Source organism: Lepeophtheirus salmonis, chromosome 4 (assembly GCF_016086655.4).
Source record: "Lepeophtheirus salmonis chromosome 4, UVic_Lsal_1.4, whole genome shotgun sequence".
Classification (NCBI taxonomy): domain Eukaryota; kingdom Metazoa; phylum Arthropoda; class Copepoda; order Siphonostomatoida; family Caligidae; genus Lepeophtheirus; species Lepeophtheirus salmonis.
In genome coordinates, this window is record NC_052134.2 from 28,871,262 (window position 1) to 28,892,832 (window position 21,571).

The following is a 21,571-nucleotide window of genomic DNA, read 5'->3' on the forward strand; positions in this document are numbered from 1 at the left end:
AACTATTTTCTATTAGTTTATTTATATAGGAGTTATTCAATGAAAATGTTTTATGAGGAAATGGCCAAATAATAATCTTTGTCAACTCTACATAGTTTTACAGATAACAGCGGACAGAGTTTGATTTCATCAATATCAATAACGAGGAATTAACATGGTCAAGGTCTACGGTCTTTATGTATAAATAAATACATTGAAATATTTTTTTTTATTCAGCCGCCATCTACTGCCATCACAGGCTCAATCCTCTACCTAGTCTCGCATACACGTTTCTAACTTAAACAAAATCCAGCTTATATGCCTCACGTACGATGCTGTCCTTGACAGAAGCGTGGGACTTGGCACAGGCCTTGCCATCTAACTCCCTCTAGACGTAAAAGTTTAAGGGGTTCATGTCTAGAGAGCGGATGCGTCCCCAGTCGCTACCTAGTTCATCCACAGAACTATAGTGTTCTTGCAGGCATTCCGAACTACACAGACACTAACAAAGACTAATCTCACATGTGGTGTCTCATTCATAAAACTTGACGTAATAGGTGTCCACATTGAACAAATATTAGTCTTTGATATCGCAATAATTATTTATGACAAGGGTAGCTTAGAAAAGGTTGATTACTTCAGGCTAGCCAAGTACCGGGTATATATATAGTACTGAGACCTACCTATAAGTTGTAATTAAAATACTCATAATTGATCAGGCGGATGTTGTACAAATAAATTTTTATTTCATAATATTTTTTTAATATAACAATGCACATCAATTATGAATCCGGGCACTCTCAGTCTCAATGACTTCCTCCAATCGCCTCTGGAATCACTTGCACACATGGGTAACGTAGTCATTTTGTAATGATCCGTCATAGTTGGTTAATGGAAGTCTTCAGGGCATCAATATTCGTGTGGCGTACTTTGCAGGCCTTTTTATCAATTTATCACTAAATAGATCAATCCAGTGGATTCAAGTCCGGGCTCTGAGGGTCCAAAGGTTCTTGGGCCAGATTTCATGTCGCTGACCATCCACCCTTGTACAATATTAGCAGTATGGGACAGAGCCCCGTCCAGCAGAAATACGCACAAGACCTTGTGGGACATATTCAGGGTTTTGGTGATCTATATGACCCCATTTTCTTTCAACACCGTCAAGTAGTCCCCCGCGAGTAACCGGTATCCAACAAGAAACCAATTGGAGTAATTTTTTCTCCAGTTGATGCCACAACCCCAAACATCACCACAGAGGCCGGATTTTTGGTCTTGGTGACTGTCCTGATGCTGTTGTCAGCCTTTCCAATGCATAACACCAGATTATTTTGCTTGTTGTAGACGGGGTCAACAGTCAATGTCTTTTCATAAGAGAAAAAACTGATCCACTTGCTGTTGTACTTCAAATCATTCGAAAATTGTTAACATCACTGAAGAAGGAGTTATTTTTGACTTTGGGACAGGAGTGGCCTCTCAATTCTTCGAAGCAACTTTCTTACAGCCTTTTAGATGACCTTACTTACAGTAGACCGGTGCACCTTCTTCTTCATGGCTTTCTGACATCTTCATCGTTAGGTTGACCTTAAAGGCATCCATGATATCTTCAGACTTCAATTGGTGGGTCTTCCAATCTAGGGTTCGTCGATAAGGTTGTCCCCATCAGTCAAACAATTTCTGACCCGATAAACTGTAGCCTTCCTGAGGTGTAAGACCTTCATGGTGTTCGAGGTTGTCCTCCTGGGGCGGATTAAATTGCTATGTTGCCTTTTTTTGCCTCCATCGCGACATACAATTATTATTTTTTTGTTTACAATATGTATATCAATCAAAGGCTTATAATCTAAGCTATTCAAAAATAATCTGAACTTTAAGATTTAACCAACGACACCTATTCAAAACTGTATTTTTAGAAGGTCTCATTACTTTTCTTAGACCCAGTATGGCTTTTAAACACCCTGTTTATGATAATCCCAATTATACTGGAAAGGTATTATCTGAACTAATTATCTCAACCATCTGAAAAAGAACTTGGATATGATTCCAACCTATCGAGTGTGTCAGCAGCTTAAGCTCTTTTCGAAATCACATAGAATGTTCCACTTCTTCAAAGACAACATTAATAATTATAACTGTTGGCCAGTCTATCGTGATCTTTATGCTTACAATTATACTTTTTTTGTCTTCTCTACAAATCGAGCCTTGTGTTGATCTCCATCCTTTCTTTATTTTCCAGACCTCTTTATTCTCATAATATGAGCACGTTTGTGTGCTATTGTACACACATTCGAGTTTCTTTTTATCACATTTAATGTTTTTTCCTTTAATTTTCCTTTTATATATATATATATTTTTTTTTTTTGTGAGATATTCTTACTTGTAAGCTCTTTTCTTATCTCTATTTTTATCTTTGAATATATGTGCTCGATCGAGGGCCAATTGTGAGTTGTTTATCTAATGTGGGGCTTGTTGATGATTACAAAAGGTCACCCGGGGTAAACACTGGACCTCAAATAGCAACTTTAGGTTGAACGTCATTGTTAATCGGGTATTGTAAAAGTCCTCGTTGAAAAGCATTTGCTATGGGCGGAAGAATAAGGGTGGAAGATGACACAAAAATGAGTATATCAGGTTTAGGCATCCCAAAAGTTGTCACATGTAAATAGATATCCTTGAATTAAAATGAATTTTCTCGGGAACTCACCTGACCTCCCCCCCTCTCTTGGTCCTGAATAAGCCGTTATTGTTAATCTAAGATATATATTAATTCATACTTGTAACTTCTTATTGAGTAAAAAAATAAAATATCTGCCAAATTTTCTCATTTTTAAAAGTGATTTTTATCTTTTTCGTCTATCATCTTACAAATATTAGGGGTGCGAAATGTTAATCGTGCTCTGAAAGTGACAAGTTTTGTTATAGAAATATATATAACTGAAAAAAAAACAAGTCATATTTTGAATAGGTAAAGCTTTTTAATTTCTTCAAAAAAAAGTTTTATCAATAAGAAAAAAAAGTTACTGTATACATAAATATTTCCAGACCAAAAGAGTAGTAGGATGTGGTTCAGAAAAACTCATAACTCGCCGTTAAGTGTGCCATAAGTCGTCATTTTTTGTAACTCGGACTCGTAACAAAGAAGACATAAAATGTCATTTTATTTACATTTATCACGTTGTAATGATAAATTGAATCCTTGTGATCAATGAAAACAATAACTATCACTTTTTTCACTCACCTCGACCTTGGCATTTCTTGGAGTTCACTTTGGAAAATATTGCATTGAACTTTCTTTTACTCCCTAGTGTGTTGTAGTTAACCCATGACTCTTCTTTGATAGTCAAGCTCTCCAAGAAAGTTTTCCCTTTATTCAACTCAATCTTTTTGAATTGTTCTAACATTTTGTTTCAATACGCGATCATAATTTTAAAGACGAGTGATTCTTCTTCTAAAGTCCTACATCATTGTGAATGATGAGGTGAACTGTTTTCGAACCTGAAAAAACTGAAAAACGTGACACGTTTGTGAAGAGGGATATTAATCACACAAAGATTTATAAAAATGCTTCTTATTTTGTTTTATCTATATTTTATTTTAAATTGAGGTTTAGTAAAATCAACTATTTTTCCGATAATTCCAATAGAGACAAAAATTTTGCAGAAACAAAATTGTTGACTTGTAACCTGGCTACATGTATCGTCCTCAAGACCTGGTCTCAGCCCCTTGGAATTCAGATTTGGGCACTTTAAGAGAGGAATGTATGCCGCATCTCTCATCCAAATTTGAACTGGCTCCGAGATCCCATCATGACATTGTAGTACGCAATATACACGTCCTTTGTCTTCAAGATCGATAGAACCAGTCCTAAGACTGGACTGAGCAGAATTAATAAGGAGCACCACAACCATTCAAATCTGAACACTTACACATTCAATGTTTAATTAAGATTGAGTGATAGAAATTAATGCATATTTAGAATTAAAGAATTATCATTTAGCTACATATCTTAAAAAAACTTGGGCTCTTTAGCTTACGTTGAAGTCCGGTAAATGGCAATTGACAGTGATTGACGAATTTCCATTAGAGCACTCGAAGCAGTTAAGCGTATCCAGGACCCCTGCATAAGCCGTCAGCAAGTTCGAAGTGTTGGAGTGGAAGAAGGCTTCTTTCAAAAAAGTCAAACTGGAGCCGGAGGATATAAAGAAAACAGTTTATGGCAATCCCATCAAGTTAATGAGGGGTCATGCAAGAGAATCAGGGTTTCTTACCAGACTGTCAAAAGAGATAGCAAAAAACTTGGTGAAAAAGCCTTTTGACTGTGGAGAACCCACTTTTGACACCACCAATCAAAGAAGCCCATCTCCTCCATTCCAAGGTTCTTTTGAATGAGACTTTTGAACTCTTTTTCAACTTCTTCCGGAACCATGGCTTCCATTTTGCCCTTGAAGGCAATGAATATCCACAGCAAAATCGTCTGGCATGGCAGCCCATTTTACCTCAATAGCAGCGTTAAGGGCGTGGACAGACAATTTGGGTTGTACAAAGTCTTCCTTTGATGTAGCTGGGGATGATGTGGCTGAAAAATTGGATGGCCATAAATACACCATCAAGTCTGCTGATTTTGGCCATTTCAGTAGATAACTGACGTTTTCTTATGCAATATGAGGCCATGCCAAGGTTCCCACCGCTCTGTACACTGTGGTCTCCTAGACACTCAACTCTGTCTGAAAAATTTTGCATTCACCTTGATGGATTGTCCTTGATAGTGTCCCCAATTTGCTTCAAACCTCTTCAGTCCTCACTTTGTTCTGTTCTGCACTCCCTGGGAGGTCTCTACAGGCTTTCCTCTTTCCTTACCTTTTTCTTCTGATAATATACTAGTATCTTTCCACAGAGGATAATCTCACAAATGGAGGGAAGTGGTATTCTGGTACGAAGCAAGTCAACAACTTCGTTGTCTTTTTGCTTTGACTTCAAACATGTTCAAAACAATTACCATTCGAAAGCTGAAATTCGAAATTTTGAAAACTGTTTTATACAAAGCCTTGAAAATTTACTTTTTTTATTGAAAATTAGGTTTGAATATCTCGCTCGATTTGCTAACGCACTATGTACAAATATTATAATATTTTCAATGTATTATAATTTTTGTATCAAAACTACATTCTGACTAATTTCTTATAGAGAAAAGCATATCATTATACTAATTTCTAGACAAGTTGTATAACTATTTTTAAAAAATGTCTTCCATTTTGTGTAAACTACAGATTTAAAAGATGTTCCCCTTTCTCCCCCCCCCCCTTTCTTTCTGTGTAACACATTTTTTACTTATTAAAAATTCAATTAACAAATTAATATAGTGAGATATTTTTCTTTTTTTTTCTTTTCTAAAAAGAAATGTTTCAACATAAACTAACTTAAGTAATTTGCTTACATTATATGTATATGGGTTCACTATGTCTTATCTGTTTTATAATTTAGTTAACATACAGGGTGTCCACGATAAATTGGAGCTACTTTAAACTTCATCCAGATCCATAATGTGGATATTCGGGGTTAAATCATACTAATATAAAAGGTTGCGTGAACACTATAACTTCCACTACAATTGCTTGACAACAAACAATAGTCATCATGGAACAAGCAAGGAGAGACGCCATCCTCTAATTGGGTCCCGCGGGAAACAAGTCATCTGCTATGTACAAGCTTCTTAACTACATCAGGACCACAGTGTACCAGGTCGTCAATGCCTGGGAGGTGGAGGGGAAGGTCTGCTGCAAGGCCCACAACGTGAGAAGTGACCGAATCCGCACTTCCCGCTTCCTTGAAGGGCTCCGGAAGTCCATCAAATTGGTCAAATGGAGTTAAGTATAGAATGAGGACTGCAAACTTGAAGCAGCTATCACAAGCAAAAACAGTATTGACACGTCGACGAACAGATTGACTGCTCTTGATGGCAAAGGACGTGGCCAGAAGTTAGCCATACTGTTGCTGTAAAAATGTTTGTTCTCCTTGGTTCTATGGAGCTTTTAAGAAAAACACTAATGTTTAATGTTACAAGAGGTCTTGTTGATATATAATTTTTGTAATGTTGCGGATTGTTAGTTGTTGTCGTAGTGTAAGTAGTAGTATTAGTGCATTTAATTCTTAAATCTTGATCGCATGAGCTATAATGAAAGACAAGGAATACTAGAAACACATGGAATTGAAAGAAAAAGCGCGCCCGGCCAAGGAAAGGTAAAAACTTTTCTCCTAAATACTGAAATGTTATAATCTATAAGTGGGTATATAATTTTTTAAATAAAAATGCCTAATAAGTTAAGCAAAAATTAATAATATTTATTTTTATAAAGATACACTATGTTATGAGACGACATTGGACAGTTCAAAATCGTAATTAACTTACATAAATATTAAATAAATACAAGATACATTTGAACTTAAATAATGTAAATGTTTTTTTCAACTAGAAGACGACAGAAGTTTAACTACTTTTCTTAGTGTTTTAGTGTGTCTTCCTGAAGTTCTTTCTTTTACTTTGCAAGTCCAAACCATCATTCAAACTTGCAGCAGTATTTTTGCACATTACATTATATAGAAGTACACAATTTTTTTGTAAAATATTAATCCACTCATATCCTTCATCACACTTCGACTTCATTATTGCCTCAATAGCTGTCTTTGGACTATTACGCATCCTCGCGATGGAAGACGAATGTTACTCGTGAATTTTAGGTGTTAAAGTGGCAATGCTTCTCCTTGTCATGTTTATTAATGAAATTGAAGAGCGAATATGCATAAAGACATGAGTTGAATAGATGCCCGAACGGGTCAAAGGACTTTCTCGATTTACAATTTCCATGAACTTTTGTGGTTCATCCTTTTCTTCATTGGAGTCCCCAATAAAACTTATGTTATCCGAAGGAGAGTCTCTTTGAGGTAAGCATGCCCAGCACGACAGTCATTGTACTTTTTTAGTGAAAGAAAAAGAAACATATACCGCGACGAAGTAAAGGGCATTGCTCTCTCCAATGGTTGTGATAGTCTCCAACTCCAAAGGCGACCAGTCGGTGATAATGTTATCAGTCTGAGATAGGGCATCATCGTCCATAAGCTCTGTTATATATGAAATTTTCATATTAGAGAACTTTACCAATGACAACGCTCTTTTTTCTTTGCTTTTTTTTCAGCCTCTAGAATTTGCCTCACACTAATATAATAATTTCCACCTCTTTATTGGTGGTACCAGCCAAATCTATTTTAGATTAGGTAAGAACGAAACATTGCCAGGAGAACATACTCTAATTCCTTCATTTAATTGAATTTGTAATTTTTACACTCGTCTTCTCGATAGACGTATGATGTAACACATTCAGAGACAGCTTGTGGGCTAATTTCACTTGAAAGCTGGATTCCATGGAATACATTTCTCGAATATGAGCAAAATTGCTACGTAGAAAAGAATATCCAGGAAGGTAAATATTGGGAACAACAAAATAGTAATTTTGTTAAAAGCAGTTACATACATTTTTTTAAATTATGCACTGTATCTATTAAGAGAAATATCCTCTTCTTGTCGTCTTGAGGATGACGGATTTATGCTTTGGAGAACTTTATCACATAGATACTGAATTTAAAATTTCCGATTAATAGTATGATTATCGAGAAACAATGCAACAACTGTGAACCCAATTTCCCACAAAAACTTCACGACATGGTTATATTGGTGAAACAGAAATTAAGTAGTTCAAGTTTGTCACCGGTACGAGAGCGACAACGTTAAAAAAATTCCCACCTGCACACTTGATCATGAAATTGAGGACTGTTTAAGTTGCCTGATTGTTTTCCTGTCTAAAAAAATTTCACTAACAAAGTTAATCTTTTGGCCAAATAAATTTCATCAATGACGAGGGTTACCTGTTTCTCACGACTTTCCAAGCTTTTAATCCTGGATACTTGACAGTAGAACTGGGAAGCCCCGTTTCATTTGTCAAAGTACTGGATATTGACTTAAGATATCTTGCTGATGGAATGAAAATAATATTGGAGGCAAAAATGTCCTCGTAATGAGCTGGACTGAGATTTTACCACATCAGTGCAATAGAGAGGAGTGAAGGAGGATACCTTCTGCCCTTGGGAGACTTGCAGATGAGAATCATTTGTTGAAAAAGAAATGAAAGCTTCGAATATTGTAGATGATTAATGTATGCAGAGTTAATGAATTGAAGGAATTGATTACAAATATTATCTAATGTGTCTGTGGCTGTTTGAAGCTCATTGGATCTCAAAAAAGCTGCAACGTTGATGACTTCCGTTACATTGTTGATTCTTTCAGAAAATCTTAGACAGTGGGATATATTTTGAATGATAAGTCATATTCCACTAGGAGGCTGGCAGAAATATCAAATCCTTTGTCTTCTGAATTGATTATTTTTACCGGAGCAACATTTGGAACTTTCAGTCAAACAAATCCTGAAGGCAATGTTTGAAAAGACAGCTCCATGTAGAGATTTTTTGCCGAGCGGACTGTCTCTTGAAAAAACATATAATTCTATAATGTTGTGACCCATTCGTTTTGTAACTCGATTATTTGGCTGGTAGTTGAGGCTCTCGTTGGTCCATGGGTGGGCGGTGGTGATGATAGGTATGTAGGAAGATTAAACAATTGTGATGGAATGGCATCCCCTTTTAAACGTCTAAAAGATTAAAAATATTCAAAGTGTACGCGTCCAGTTGTAATAATATAAGCTGATAAACTGAGCTGAAGAGATCTCCCTTTGTCGTGTCTTGCGCTCACATACAGCGACGAAATCATTGGACGTAAAATGTTTGCTACACAATCTTAAACTAGCTGATGGTGTCTAATAACTTGTGTCTCTGGGAATGCCCCTTAGCCACTTTGCCAACATATTTGAGTCCTTCATTGGGAAGTAATGAATGCTCACTTCAGAATCCTTACTGGCACTGGAACTAAATCCAGGAGTAGAACACGTATAAGCTATGATGATTACAAGTTCTGGTATACAATATTTACTAACCTCAATTTAAAATAAAATGTAGACTAAAAAAAAAAATCTCACAATCGTTAATGAAAATTAGTTAGCTACATGACATGTCATTTAAGAGTATCTTTAGATCCGAAAATAGTTCAGTTCATCATTCACAAAGATTTAGGACCTTCGAAGAAGCATCCCCCGTCTTCACAATAATGATCAGGAATTGGAACAAGATGGCTAAATAATTCTAAAGATTAATTTCATCCAAGGGGGAAGCCTTCTTGGATAATTCAATTACCAATGAAGAGCAATGGGTTAATTACAACACACTAGGGAGTAAAGAAAGTTCAATGCAATGTTTTCCAGAGTGATTTCCAGGAAATCCCGAGGTCTTGGTGAGTGAAAAAAGTGATAACTATTGTATTCATTGATCACAAGCATCAATTTATCATTACTACGTGATTAAAGGAAATACAATAACCTTTTATATATTGTTTGCTACGTGTCCGAGTTATGAAAAAATACGACTTATGTTGCACTCAAGTTCAAGTAACGAGTATAGCTTTGAAATATTTTTGGATTAGGGTCATCGCTCTGCTCGAAAAGTTAGGGATGTCATCGGCTTTTGTTCTGGTCTTGAGACTTAACCTTTAGAACAACTTTTCAAAATTTAGTGAGGATTGGGCAATATCTTACATTGGTACATTAGGATTAAACGTATTGGATTATTTTCATTTTATTCCATAACGTAAACATACAAATATTGTTTCACAAATCTGAATAATTTATATTTGCATTAAATATAGATTTTAATCACATTTTCTTATTCGATTGATTTTTTGGCTGGTTGGTATACGACCATGGCAATTATCGATTACTTTTAGTATGTTTCGAATTTTTTTATCGTTTTTTTATGTGCCTTCATAGCCATTGTAAGCCTAGATCCGGACCCGGGAGGGATAGAAGGCGTTGATAAGATATCAAAAAGTTCTTAATGGCATAAGATGTTTGATTTATTTTAGATTCATCGTACTCCTAAACCAAATAAACATTTTCATGGTAAAACGCTGTTTCTTCATACCTGGAGTAGCTGATGCCAAGATATCCCAACCTTTATTAAAGTTTGTTTATACAACAACATATCTCTCTGCAAAAAGAAAAAAAAAGGAGACGGCATCAGATACCTGCATCAAAACAAAATCACCGTTACACGCAAACATTGATTTTTTGCATAATCAGATTGTACTTTTTTTTTTGTAGTAAAATTTAAATCCACAATATGAAGAACAACATTTACATGATAGAAGAAGTTTTTTAACATAATTATACCTTACAATATTAATAATTATATATCAAAATGTCCTCCTTCTGCGGCCATTAAACCTTTTAGTCTGGGCTTGAAGATAAGATCTGCAATTCCTTACCTTTTTGCCTCCATTGTCGTTGTTTGCTGACGTATTGCAAACAATAATACAACGTATGAAAGTTGATAAATTTCGAAACAATTTATTTAGATAACCCAACATGGATTTAGTGTAATATTGGCTTAGGGAGATTTAACTCACGCGGTACGATATGCTTACGCACATTGTACTTATATAATAAGAAATTGAACCTTTTATCACAACAGTATTGAAATGATGAGTTAATACCTACAAAAGTATGATAGAAACTATCCTAGTCAATCATCTCTATTAAAAATGTTGACATTTAAAAATAATATAACCTACATTTGTATCTACAGATGTAGAAAAATTTGAATATTTCATAAAAGTAATAAGTAACCCATCATATTATATAAGCAGGGTGTGCAAGCTATCTATCATGCAAAAATGATCTTTTATTTAAAACAATTTTCTATCTGACTATTTATCAAATAAAAAAAGATTCTGAAAGCTTGATTGATTTTCATTTATTTTATTTCATAAAATCACCTCCGCCCTCATTTATAATCTCTATAGGAGGCCGAAAGCGGGAGCAGGCCTTTTCCACTTGGTACCTTTGCCTATCCTGGTATTCCTTATTGATCCCATTGATAAGTTATTCTTTGGTGTTGCAGGCGGTTCGGTTGGCTTGTTGTTCGATTGCGTCCACACACAAAAAAATCCATCAGATTGAGATCTGGCGAGTTTGGAGGCCAAAAATCTGGCAAGATAATGTCGTCAAAATTGTTTTGAAGCCATTTGAAGCTTCTTTCTTTTAATGTGTGGCATTGCTGCTGCTGCAAAAATCACCTTTAGAGGCCTCACATTCTCTCCTTACCTTGCAAACAAACTGAGTCCTAGAGTTCAAACAATAACGCATGAGTGCTGTTTACTTATGATAACTTGTAAATAAGGTGCAATATTGCAACAAATTAATACAACTCACTGAATGATAATAATCATTATCACATAGAGGAGATATCAGTGCCCTCAAGTAATCTATACTTATATTAGTCATTGTTAACGATAGTCACGCCATCTTGCAGATAATATATATTTTTTTATTTGATCATGGCCTTTTGTTATATGGTCGATCGTGGCGCAGATTCAAAGGAGGGGTGTGCCTTTTCCAAATATTTGGTACAACGAAATAGTCAATTGACTCAATTTTTTCCACCTGATGCAAGTTCTAACCAAAAAAAAAACAGTTAACATTAGTTTAAGAGAGCCCGCCTAAGTGGAGGCATGATAGCTTGCGCACCCTGTAACATAAAAGATTTAAATGATTTGTCAAATTTTTTTTAATATAAAGAGGTAGTTTTGCAATTTTTATAATAGAAGGATTTTAAAGCTTACTAAATGATATACAACATACCCTTTTATAATTGAGTATTAGGAGGATAAGCATTTTCTAAGTTTGTGTATCAAATATGCATTTCTAGAGAAAGGGGTTCTAGATACATTAATACTTAGGTAGGTGTAGATATATGTACGTTGCATGGAATGGCATGAAGCTTTACCATGTTTTATGTGTATAAAAAACTTTCAATTTGTGTCTTTCACATTATATGATACTTTTTTTAAATACTTTTAATCCCATTTTTTTTAAAGTAAAGTTTTATAAAAATACAATATACAAGGTGCTGCATGGAAATGAAGACACTCTTGCTATCTCTTATAACTAAAGGTTATGTTAATCAATTTTAAAGCTTGAGGTCGCGTCAGAAACTTCTACTTTTATCTTCTTTCCTTTTCTTTTTTGTTTTAATTTCTTGAACATCATTTATTTTTTATTCAAATTACCGCACATACTTAATAAATGTATTGATAGATAAAACTATACATACAGGGGTGAGCAGGAGTATCCGGACATAATTTTTTTTTAAATCTAGTGTATTTATCTTGCTTTGCTCTAATTTCACATGAAAGTACTGTCAATGGACAAAAACTTTTGTTTTTTACTTAATCTGTTCAGTTTTACCCTGATACAGCCAGAAGACAAACATAATGTTCATTGTATAATTGTTAGAGGCCGTCAACAATACTAAGGCAATCACAAAAGTTACAAATTATTCAAAAAGCACCGTCTTTGAAATTTGAAAGCGACTGAAGGCTGGTAAAGGTTCATTCCTCATGTGGTTCACACAAAGCCAAAAAGCGGATTGGCTACTTCCTGGCTGGGCTCAAGAGGTTCGTCAAAGCAAATCCTGGCTCAATGTCTGTGCATGGTCGGAGGAGGTATATCAGTAGGATGAACTTAAGCAGGGTCATTAAGGGAGACCTGGGCTTGAAGTCCTAGTAGAAGGGAATGCGTCACCTTCTTTCCAATAATATGAAGGAGATCAGGTTGCAAAAAAAACCATCATAAATATATTCATTGATGAGTCAAAGTTCTCCTTGGACACAGCCTACAACCCAAAGAATGACCACAGGTTGACAGAGGACAGGAGTAATGACAGGAGCTTTAACAAGTAAAATGTAATATAGGCCTGCACAGTCTTTATGTCCCGTTTACAGTTTGTGATCAATTCCAAGGATGATCATAAAGATGATACAACTGCTAATTTCAATGAAATACATTTTGTCCGAAAATACCATCTACTATTATTTAAATTTACTAAAAAATGTTGTCCAGATACCTCTGCCCACTCTTGTAGTGTGGATGTTTTATTGGTTAAAACTAGCTTGAAATATATAATGAATTAGGGAACATAGGATCTTCTTAAGTTATATCGAGTAGTTTCTTCAATGCTTGTTACATTTGGCATATAAAGTCTTATTTTTACCCTCTTTAAGTCCTGATCGTCACTCCTAGGCTTTTCATTAGATATTTTAAAATTAACTTGTCCAATAGAACTTGAAATTTAACATCCCAGGTTATAGTAATGTTTTGAGTTCACTGAGAACAGGTTAAGCAGTTATTATTGTTGTTTAGTTCTTAAGCATATGTATAAATTACATAACAATTACTAAACAATAGATGGTTTGGAAGAAGTATTAATACTCTAAGTGGCTCGTGTGAAGATTTCAAGGGCACAGACTTCAGCAATGCCAGCATTGGTAGAGGCTACTACAGGGATAATTTACTTGACACCTCCTTGTTTCAGTCTATAGGAAAATACTTTGGATATTGTGTTATGGGGATCTCTCTATGTATCCATAAGATATGAGCGGGATCATCTCCATCTATAAGGGAGTCTTTTGGCAAAAGAAGCACTTTGAAATACTTTATACAATGCTTGGTAAAATGTGAAGTGTAAGCAATTGTGCAGTCGTTTTTTTGGGGGGGAATCAAGCCTCCTCCCCCTCCCCCAAAAAAAAAAATGACAACAAATAAATCACAAGGTGAAACACATGAATAAAAATTGTTTTACCTTGACCAAAATCAGTATTTTCGCATGGTCAAATATGTTGGATTTTCAAGAATGTCCTAAGAGGTACAGGTTTGATTATATTTTCATCAAAAACAAAGAAAAATATTTTATACCAAGCGGTATTACAATATAAATCTATCTATTATATAATTATAGATCATTTTAAACGGTGTTCCTGGAGACGCCCAACTGCTTCAAGTGCGCAAATGGGAATTTGTAGATCACATTCAAGTGACATTTTCTCAATTTGAACAACGTAAGCTAAAGAGGTCAGGTTTGTTTTGGTTTTTTGCATTTTCATTTTCAAAAATTCCCACAGGGTCTCCACTTGTCATTAGTTTTGGTATCCTGTGTAATTGGGATGCCTAAGTACTATTGGAACGTCGAATGATACCTAGTTTTTCCATTTCAAACGTATTCTTCATTTGTGAGTTCATATATTTTAAAAAAATCATCTGAAAAAAGTAACCGGCACAATTTTTATTCTGCTTTCAGCTCTTATATTTGCCTCAATACGAAGCCTAAATCCCTTACAGACCTTGTCTATGCAGTTAGACTCGAGCTTAGGTCCACTCCTTCTTGATTGAAGCCTACAAAGATGGACACTCATGTTAGGAGTAGCACACACCCTCTCCCCCATACGGCCCTATATAGGGTAGTCCAATTTGTTCTCGTCTGGAGAGGAGGGCCACCACATTTTGAGGTCCCACAAGTCCCGAAGTGTTCTTTCGGAAAGGGTAAGTGGCTTAGCAGTACAATGACTCAGAGCTCAATCTTAATTAAAAACAAAGTTGTCCTCGAATATTTCTCTGGGCCTGAGTAACACTTTAGAATCCAGAAGTTTGATGTGAGCATTTGCATTTAGCTGCTCCTTCCTCTCCACAAAAATGGGACGGCAGACTCCAAAACGCTCAAAACTATGCTTCTGGCTGGATTTTTTGTTTTGAAGGCGTGTCTTAAATAAGCTGATGGCAGATTTTCAGTTGTGATGTAGCAACTGATCTGTTTATTTACATCAACATTGGAAAAAAAATTATCAGAAAAGAGGAAAACTTTGCCCGAATTTTTATTGGCCTTTTAGAAAATTAAGAATCTTCCTCAGACTTTCCAGTCGTCTGAGCTTTCTCTCTTCAGAGATAAGATGTCTTGTTGTGATTTTGTACCAATGTCATTCCGGATAGAAAATAATAAAATGTGTACCGCTAGAAAAGATCAATCATGTATGCTTGAAAAAATCACCCAAATTAAAGTTTCTGAAACTCAGACAAAAAAAAGTAGGTAAAACTTTATACATAGGCACATTCAATTATAAGTTTCAGCAGCAATAAAGATTTGCTTCTTATCTAAATGAGATTACCTAAAAAATTACTTTTTCTAGAATGAGGTCAAACGGGACTGATATAAGTAATATAAAATGAATTTATTGATATGTCAACAATATTATGTGGTGTGTCCCAAAAATTAATTCAAGTCAATGACTCTAATATTGCTTTAAAGTTTCAACCCCTTCTCCGCTTACTAAATACATACACTCTCTCCCTCCCCAGATTATTTGTTCCTTCCGACTTAGAGATTACTTTTTTTCCTTAATATCAAAAAAAACACTAGCATCATTAGCTTTGTTTGTTTATCAATTTTTTTCGAATTTCGAATACGGCTATTTTGGAAAATTTGGTATTTGGTAAGGAAATAACCTATACAAAATTTCATTTTTGTATAATGTCATCTTTAGGTAGTGCATATAGTTCAAGATTGAAAGGAGACAAAAAGTATTTACTTCCTCAGTAAATATTAAAATACTGCATTAATCCTTATTTTACCATATTAAATGATGATAGACATTATTCTACGCTATAAAAAATATTATTTATAGCTAACCTATGGAGTACAATAAAACGAATTAAATAAGAAAAATTTTATCTTTCCTTTCTGAAAATGTAAAAACATTGTGCGCACTATACATGGATCATCAAATTTTCCAAAAAAAAAAAAAATTTTTTTTTTTTTTGCTTAATGAGGCAATTTAAAAAAAAAATTGATGTTTTTTTATAGGTTAGAAAAATGTTTATCCAAAATTATTATATACAAAATAACAAAAAAAATGTGTTTTTAGCTTTTGCATTCATTTAGTAAAGATTTTTTTGCCTATTTATCATTTGATCGAGATGTGGTACTTAAATGTGACCATTTTACGACAATGCAATTTTGTATTTGTAATTTTCATACCCCGAAACAATTTTTCCCTTCCTCCCGTAATCGAAATTCGAAAAAAGTTACAAATTAAACCGGTCTAATATCCATATTACTTAATTGGCGATAATTACTTTATTTTTAATGGGCCTGTACACAAAAACATTAAGCTTAAACATAATTAACTTTCGTATTAAAGTAGGTATCATTATGATGAAAATAAATTTTGAATTTTTGAACGAAAAAGTATGATAAAGAACACTCTTAATGTTCTTAGAAAAGTTCCTAGTAACTCGCAGTCTACCCTAATAATCCTACTTTAATGAGCCCCGGAGATTTATCACATGTTTTACAAAGTATAAATATTATACTCAAATATATATATTATTTTTCAAAAAATACCACAACTATATATTTTTTTAAACAGTCAAAGATTGCATCAATGCCAACAAATGCTATTTATAGATTATTCTGCTTATTCTAATAAAATCCCGATTTCGATGCTGATGCCACATCCGATTCCGACATTATTTATGACATTACTGCAGCCTTTAGACTATTTTACATTTTATCATGCTTTACTTTCTTTAAACTCTAACTGGTTAGAGCGTGATAAGTATGTAGTGATGGGACAATTTAAGAAAAAAATCCCTTTCGTGTTTTTTTTTTAATATTTAAAAAATACAGTCTCACAGCAAGCTTTCCCAAGGCAAATTTTCTAAGGGCGAGTTTTCCTAGATCTTATTGTGCAGCATGCATTACATTTAAAAATGTATTCCCCTAAAATAACAATTGCAGTTTCATTTTATTTTTGATCAGTTTTTGAAGTGATGATCGTTCTAATCGTAATGGAGCGGCTTATCCGTTAAACTCGATGTAAGGTGAATAAAAAATAACACCATATTTTCCTGATTTTGAATAATTGTCCCATCACTAGTTATTAATGACTCAAATGTTTAATTTTAATTATCATTTGCGATTATTATTTTAATTTATAAATATTGGCTGTATCTTAAAAAGACAACTGTATAGAAGCCAAAACAATATTTGTGCTGGAAATTTTTGTGTGCCAAAATATCCAAACCAAGATTGATAATGGCTTCAGAGTCCCCCCGATGGGCGTGCATGACATTAAAAGGCGATTTGAACCCCAAGGAATAGTCCCCAGAAAGTCTGGGCAAGTTTGGAAACGAACAATAAGAACAAAGGCCATGGTTGTGCGTTTCAAAAACCGTTTTGTGCCCAAGAATATGTGGTCTCCCAGCTTTCCAATCTTAATACTTGGGTAATTCCATCTAGATAAATATCGATGGATCTGCCTGCAACAAGCATCGTGTGTCTGTGAGATCTTTGAAGTCCACCATCAAGGTTGTATGGCTTGCAAGGTTAAAAGACTACATCTGTAAGGTTTGTACAGCCTTCAGGAAGAGGATGGAGGTCGTTATTCAGGATGAGGGAGGCCATATAAAATAAAAAATGTCGAATTTACTAATAATTAACTGAAAATACATTTAATTTTGTTCTCACTGTCTTCCCGAAATAGTGTATAATAAATTTTGAACAACAATCTTTTATGTAAACTTAAATATGAAACATATTATAGTTACAGAGGTTGGCGAAGGTATTTACACAAGTTTTGTTTTACTGGTAAATTTCTTGTTAGCCAAAGTATTTAAATACAATATTTATTAAGAAAGTCTTGCTCTCATCCTTCCAAATGGAGGTTCAGGAACAGCAACGTATATTAATTTACAATTTGTACTCGGCCGAGAACACCACAAATGATATCATCCACGTCACAAAATAAAAGGGAAATACGGTATACAACGCTGTAAAACGGCTGCAAGGTGGCAGGGCATCAAGTATGATGCTCCATATGGTACCCACAAGCCTAAAAAGTGCCCCTCAAAAAAGGTTTATCTACCTTCCATCATCGCCTGGACTCTGTAATTAAAGTTAATGGCGCCCATATCGTGTAAACTTGTCTATAAGTGGTTCTTGCAAATTATTATTGTAAAAAAACCTCTGCTTAAAAGTAAAAAATATAATTATGAAGCTATAAAGTTTTGTGCAAATACTTTAGCTCACGTTTGTAGTCTGTATACATAAATAGATTTTATGTATATATCTACTGGTTGTATCTATCTAAATAACATATTGATTCTTCGTATATATTTCTTTACAATTTACAAGCTCATTGAAACTATTATGTTCAATTTACTGATGTAATGGATGAAACAAATATTTTATAACTATTAATCAGGTGAATGCATATATTTATGAGATTTCTAGAAAAGAAAAAAACATATATTACGAAGGCTTTCCTTTTGATTACATATCAATATAATATCTTGTTTAATCAAATATACTGAATATACCTTCAAAGGATCGTCTTTACATTATTAAACAAATCTGGACTGAGAATAGGTGTGTACCTAAATAATTCTTCATCAAAGAGAGTATTAAGCGAAATTGGTAAGTAACATTTATAATATTGTCCTTTGATATGGTTTGGAAACGGGTTTTTTTTTTCTTCTTCACTTTGATCATAAGAGTATTTCCACCTTTCCTCTGGCATACCTAATTATTTTACGTCCTTAAATATTTCGAATTAAACTTATCAAGTTTTTTTATATTTTTATTTATATGATCTATCTATGTAGACATCAAATTCCCATTTTATATTAAATATTTGTGAAAAGGACTATGTTTGAATATAGTGCATATTAAAGTATTATAAAACTTCTAAAAAAAAGTTCTAGTTGGTAAATTGAACATAATTTTTTAACTTCTAAAGATGTTGTCCTTATTAGCGGGTGCATTTTTTTAGGTCGCCCATTTTTTGTAGTTAGCAAACCAAGAAGTAAATGTTCTTTTCTTTAGCTGTTTTCATTACAATTTAGTTCCTGAGGAGTGAACATCCTTTCCCACTACATATGATATATCATTGATGTATACAAAACTGGAAGGAACATTTGTGTGATCCCATAAAAAAGTCAAGAACCCTGAGGATTTGTGGCAGAGTTATAATTATAAGTTCTTGTTCGACTCAGAGAAGAATTGAGGAGGATTAACATCGAAGTAATTCTTGCCCATGTATTTGTTTATTTTTACATCCCCCATGTCACAGCTGCTTGTGGCTCATCTACTGAAACATCATGACAGTTAAGCTGCTCTCCACTAAAATATTCTTGAAACTATCAGGTTTACTATGCTTTTTATTTTTTAAACATTCCCAAAATGTTTCCGAGTGTGTGCTCATAAAAGACGAAAAGTAACAATGTTACTTGCTTAACAAATGTTTATTTTATCGGATGTCGGTCTGGGTATTGCCTAAAAAAAGGAGAATCCAAAGTCCTGGATGAAACAGAGGGCAAAATAACGTAACATTAATATCCAAAAGATCAGATATACTCCAAGTGTGGAAAAGAGGCATTCAAAGAGATTAAACAAATTTGCCACAATCGTTTAATACAATTAAAATTTGATCCTTACATTTTCGAGATCAATATTTCTTGACATACTCGATAGATTTTGATAGTTTCCGAATGAAGAAACGAAAAGATTCAAAATTGACGAATAGAAAACTAAAATATGACGCAATTCCTTGTTGGTTCGAAAACTGTCCTTTTTATTTATCAAGATATCAACCACATTGAAGGAGTGGTAGAGCAACTACTCAATCACGTTTCCAAGAAGAGTATTGGTAATATTTTAAATGTTTTTTTTGTTTGTGTGTTTTTCAAAATTCATATTCCCAATTAAGGTTGACAATTTTTAGACATATATTATTTATTAATATATATAGATTAATAGTTATGCACTTTATCTTCTAGTCGAACGGAAAATATGGGCCAACAGTTTCTTAAAGTGGATAACGTTACTTCCATCAAGGAAATTAAGGCTCAATATCTCTCTTTACATACTCGTTCTGTTAATATATCAATCGTAGATATTGAAAATGGACTCCTATTTGCCAGATTTCATTTTGATTCTGTTCATAGAATTACAGTTATAAAACATCAATTAAAATATTTCACTACATCACATTCGTCATGTCCCATGGGAATTTTCTATTACCTCCCAGTAAAGGACATAATGTAATGAGCGAGAAATGGACTATCATGCCTAAAGTACTAAATATCTTAGCTTTTTTGAACAGCTACATGTGGAGGAGGAAAAGAACATGCTCAAGTTTGTTCATTTCAAATTCATTTTAGATGCACTCAAAAGTGAGGCAGAATTTATTATTACGGGTGAAATTTTCGATGCGAAATTCAATTTTTTCTTTGAACAATTGAGCCTTACATATTCGGTTGAAATGTTATCCAACTGTTTAATGTGGAAACAAGCCAGCCCTACTCTTTACAAACAACTTCAAATGCAAGGAATTCTTACAATGCCACATGTGTCCCATTTGAAGAGAGTTTCTGGAGCGGTCATTGTCAGCACTGGCATTAATGATGCTACTACCATTACATACCTGAAATGTAGATAAGTGAAAATTTGAATCCAATACAGAAAAATTACTTTTTCTAGAATGAGGTCAAACGGGACTGATATAAGTAATATAAAATGAATTTATTGATATGTCAATAATATTATGTGGTGTGTCCCAAAAAATAATTCAAGTCAATGACTCTAATATTGCTTTAAAGTTTCAACCCCTTCTCCGCTTACTAAATACATACACTCTCTCCCTCCCCAGGAATCCTACCCAAGGAATTCTTACAATGCCACATGTGTCCCATTTGAAGAGAGTTTCTGGAGCGGTCATTGTCAGTACTGGCATTAATGATGCTACTACCATTACATACCTGAAATGTAGATAAGTGAAAATTTGAATCCAATACAGAAAAATGTATATCAATTTACTGACAAAGAAAGTGGACTATAGAAACGGTAAATTATATGGATTGAATGAAAATTTTGAGCCCTCAAAAACTATCATAACAGTTAGGATTAAAAGTTCGTGTGGTAAGTATGAGGATGTTGTGAGCTTAAATCCTGTCACCAAACTCAACTCCAAAATATTAAAACAATATTATGATCATGTTCTAGAAGCTGTACATAAAGCTAGATTCCGAGTAATTAGTACAATTGCCGACAACTACAGTGCAAACTGCAAATTTGTATTCGAAGAATTATTTTCCGGTTCGCCATTGAGCTGTTACATTTACTCTTCAGAAGAAGAATATTGGAAAAAATTTCCTATTTTTCATTCAACACATAATTTTAAGAACTTATTCAATAATTTCGTAAATAGAAGAATTTTGGAATGTGCTAAATTTCGTGGAATTGAAATTGGATCTCCAAAGTTTGAACATCTTGAGTCTCTATACAACATTGAAGTCGTAAAGTCAATTAAATATGCTCAAAAATTGACTGATAAAGTGATCCGTCCAAGTGCAATCGAAAAAACTAATGTCAAGTTAGCTGATTATCCGTTTCATCACAGCACTATTGATGCCCTGGAGATATCCTCTATAGTCCATCCCCATTTTCTTGAAACAATCCCTTTTCTAAATCTGACTCGTAATTATTGCAACATATTGAATTTGAGATCACCCGTCACTGGCTATAGGAAAAGGGATAACCTTCAAAATCCCAT

General features: G+C 34.1%; 2 long non-coding RNA genes across 2 annotated transcripts; one reads left to right on the top strand and one right to left on the bottom strand.

Moving 5' to 3' along the window:
* Nucleotides 1–703: 703 nt before the first annotated feature.
* LOC121116769 (uncharacterized) lies at nt 704–2,409 on the bottom strand. The gene is made up of 2 exons (XR_005863942.2): nt 2,143–2,409; nt 704–2,081 (listed from the first exon to the last, which is right to left on the bottom strand). It is a non-coding gene; the product is annotated as an uncharacterized lncRNA (long non-coding RNA).
* Nucleotides 2,410–13,887: 11,478 nt separating this feature from the next.
* LOC139905066 (uncharacterized) lies at nt 13,888–14,536 on the top strand. Its single transcript, XR_011779538.1, has 3 exons — nt 13,888–14,026; nt 14,090–14,197; nt 14,266–14,536. It is a non-coding gene; the product is annotated as an uncharacterized lncRNA (long non-coding RNA).
* The last annotated feature ends 7,035 nt before the right edge of the window (nt 14,537–21,571 follow it).